Source organism: Cavia porcellus, unplaced genomic scaffold (assembly GCF_034190915.1).
Source record: "Cavia porcellus strain 051 isolate PalLab524CR breed Dunkin Hartley unplaced genomic scaffold, mCavPor4.1 scaffold_14, whole genome shotgun sequence".
In the NCBI taxonomy this organism is placed as follows: Eukaryota; Metazoa; Chordata; class Mammalia; order Rodentia; family Caviidae; genus Cavia; species Cavia porcellus.
Window position 1 is genome coordinate 63,624,637 of NW_026947497.1, and position 3,980 is coordinate 63,628,616.

General features: G+C 45.4%; 1 long non-coding RNA gene across 1 annotated transcript; it reads right to left on the reverse strand.

Moving 5' to 3' along the window:
* Positions 1 to 329: 329 nt before the first annotated feature.
* On the reverse strand, positions 330 to 1,593 carry LOC134478615 (uncharacterized). The gene is made up of 2 exons (XR_010051367.1): positions 1,373 to 1,593; positions 330 to 806 (listed from the first exon to the last, which is right to left on the reverse strand). It is a non-coding gene; the product is annotated as an uncharacterized LOC134478615 (long non-coding RNA).
* Between the last annotated feature and the right edge of the window lie 2,387 nt (positions 1,594 to 3,980).

Here is a 3,980-nt window from a genome sequence, read left to right on the forward strand (position 1 = left end):
AGTGTGCAAGGACAGCAGCCGCCTGTGTGTCCTTGTGTCACAAGGTGAGGCTCCTATTGGTGAGCAGCTGTCCTGGGACCACCCCTCTGGCCACACTGTTGGATCCCTGTATGAGTCCACACACAGAGCTGGGGACTGTCCTCCCCGGCACCAGTGTCCCCAGGGCTCTAAGAGCTCACTGTGCATGGAGAAGCCCACCTCTGTGGAAATTTGTGGAAAACTTGATTCTAGGATGGGGATCAACTTTCCAGCAGTAATGGGGTTCCAGGGAGAGTAGATTAGGGAGCAGCTCCACCACAGAGCTCAGCACGCACCTGAACCAAAGCCAGTGATTTTGAAATGATTTATTCACTGGGAAAGCGAAGGCAACATCCTGCTCTTAAACACAGCAGCAGAGCCATGAGCAGCACCAAGGGCCGCTGGGTTCCAGTCCCATCAGAAGGAACAATGGAATGAAAACATGTCCAAATACACAGTGGGTGTTGGGGGTGAGACTTTGATGGCTTCAGTGCTTGTTTCTTTCTTCACGGCCACCTCCTGGCATGGAGTTGAGTCCACATAGTTGTATTCGGTGGTCAGGCTGTAGTCCTCTGTGGTGGTGAAGCTCTCCATCCCAGCCTGTCCTGTGGTCTAGCACCATGGTTTCTGTTACTTACTTTTCAAAGGCTCTGGGCAGGGCAGCCACAGCCATGGTTATGTTTCTTCCATTTTCTACTGGACCCTCGGGACAAAGTGATGAGTGAGGAGGGAGCCCCAGATCCTCTCTGCCCTGTGGACCCTCCAGTCCAGCAGCAAGGGCAGCATTTCTGGAGAAATGTGACAAGTAATTCATGTTAAGTAATTTTGCATGAAAATCATCTCCTGTGCCTTCAGAGTGACTGGCTTTATTAATCAGTCTCCAACAATAAATCATGTAAGAAAGTTTCCTTTTAGCAGGGCTTGGTGGCACACACCTGCACTCTGGGAAGCTGAGGCAGGAGGATCATGAGCTTGATCCTACCCTAAGTGAGTAATGCAGCAAAACCCAGCCTCAAACAAATAAATACTGGGGATGTGGCTCAGTGAGAAACCCTGGGTTCAGTCTCCAGTACCTGCATACCCTACCATGTACTCTGCACCTGAACACAAGTCTTATAATTTCATCTGGTACTCCCAGGACACTGCACTGCTCAAGGCCTGGCAGCTATGCCTCAGTACCATCTGGTCTACTTTGCCTGGTTCTAATTTTTTACAGATGTACCCATGGGCTAACCAGACAGCAGCCTGGTCCCTGGAGCATTCCTTACCTCTGAGGAGCCCTGAGCAGTACACATCTTAAATAGGATCACTCTTAACATTAGGCAACAGCATAGAAAGACCAAGAACCACTTACCCTGGCTCCAAAGAGTTTGCCTTTTAGTGTCTCTAGCACTGAGGTTTGAGGCTTCGGTGGAGTAGAAAGTGCTGAAGTTCCTGTAAGGTGATAGAGACAGGGGTCTGGGGTGTCCTGTGTCAGAATGACAAGAACCTGCTGGACTGATAACCTGGGAAGATGGCGGAACAGTAAGCAGCAAACTAAAAAGCCTCTCTGAGAGAAAGAGCCCAAATGCTGGAATATAGCATTCTGGAGAAGGAAAAGCAGGAAAGACGTAGGTCCCCTCGACCCAAGAAGAAACTAAAGTGAGAACTGAAACCCACAGAAAGAATTTTAAAAAATAAAAACTTGCACAGAAGAAGGCGGTAGCTGGCGGCGCTCTCACCAGAGCCAGTCCCACTGTGCCAGAAGCACTGTTGGAACCTGGAGATGCACGGGCACAGTGAAGCTGGTGACTGGCAAGCCTGGAGGCCTTGGTGAGGAGATGTAAGGGCAGAAGGGAGCAGTGAACCAGAGAACTGCACTGGCTGGAGTGTCCGACTTGTGTGGCTGCGACTCAGCAAACTGTCCAGGTTCCTGCTGCTTCGACTTGCCATGGTTGTGCTGGGGTGCAGGTGCACTGAGGTCAGGGATCAGTGAGACCAATGGAGAGTGGAGTCAGTAGGGGACCTGCATTGACCTGTGGTGAGTGTAGGGAATAAAACCTTTCCACAGGAAAGGGAATGACATCTTGGAACCGGGCAGGACTGGCGGAAACAAAGTACCACAGAGACTTCAGTCAGTTGTTCCCTTCCCAAATGGGATTGGTCAGATGTGCTTGGCCTGGGTCAGGCCCCTGGCTGGGAACCAGTAGGGTATCCCAGACCAATTCCCTACGTGCTGTGCACACTAAGGTGGTGAAGCCCTCAGTGGGCTGGCTGACCCAGAGGGGAGGGGCCAACATATGCCATCCCTATTTGCACTTCAATAGCACACTGGAGTAGGCAGAGTCACCTAGCCAGCAAGCTTCAGAAGAACCATTAAAATAAAAAAAAAAAAGGATTGGGGCCTTCTTTATATGCCTGTATGGAAGAAACAAAAAATATGAGAAGAGGAAACAATAAGAAAAAGCCCCCAGTCCCTAACCCTGAGAACATTGATCCAAGAAAGGTAAATACAAAAGAAGTTGAGAACAGCAAACATGCAATATCAGACACGGCATCAGTGGACATAAAGAAATATATTCGGGACCTCATAGATGAGTTCAAAAGTGAAACATTTAACCAAGTAAAGCAAGATATAAATAGATTAATAAAAGAAATGCTAAGCACCTCTCAAGAGACACAAATGGAAGAATGGAGGAATATAAACAAAGGAGAGAACCATTTGATGAAGAATATAAAGAAAATATAGAATACATGAAGCCGATTCAAAGAGATTACCAGAAAATTAAAAACTCCATTGAAAGCTGACAAAACTGCTTGAAAGAAACTATGGATAGATTATCCAAACTGGAGGACAGGTTTGCAATGTGGGATTATGAAAGGAAAACTTTTTAAAAATAACAAGGAAATAAGATGTAACAATACAAAGGCTAGAAGACAACAAGAGGATCTATAACTTGAGAATAAAGAATGTGAAAGGAACTACAAAGGCTATTCACAGAAATAAATAAGGAAAACTTCCCAAACATAGAAAAAGGAAATGATATTAAGATATATGAGGCATACAGAACTCCATCCACCTACAACCCAAACAGAGACACTCAGGCATATAATCATCAAGATCCCAGAAATTCAATGTAAGAACAGAATATTAAAAACTGTTAGAGATAAGAAACAGATCATATAAAGAAAGACCCATCAGAATTATGGCAGACTTCTAGACATAAACCATCAAGTCAAGAAGAACTTGAAGCAAAATATTCCAAGCCCTGAAAGAAAATAACCTCCAGCCCAGATTGATATACCCTGAAAAACTGTTGCTAGAAATTAATGGAGAAACAAGATCCTTCCAAGACAAAGAGGAACTGGGGAAATTCACGACCACCAATTCAACTCTACAGAGAATACTGCGGGGCATTCTAGAGGGACAGAAAAGTACCAGGATTCCAGGAACAGTGGAAGAGAGGCCTCAATGAATGGAGCAGAAATTAGAATGAAGAAGACAAGCAGACAACTATTGGCAAACAAATAGCATAACAGAAGTGAGGCAGAGAAGGTTGGTTATAAACTCTAACATAGAAGGCCTTGATATACTAAATTAAAAAAAAGACAGAATCACAGGTAGAGTAGATCAGGAGGTAGGGTCCACTGAGATGCTCTTCATAGGAAATATAATTAACCTGAAAAAGGGTACATGGACTGAAAATCAAATATGGGACAGGGAGTCAGTGAGTAGTCAGGGCAACTCGACAAGTATTTGTGGATAGGTTGGAAAGACAGGCTTTAATAGGTAAAGGAATACAATTAGAGATCAAGTCCAGAAGGGAGAAGGTTTGGAATCACTTAGGTAAATAGCAGGTTGCTGCCCACCCCCACACCTAATTTAAAACTGAGGGTCTAGGTGAGACCCAAAAATACACAGTGCACCCTGAGGAAGTGAAAGGGGAGGACTGGTCTTTAAAAAGATGGCAGAAGATACTGTT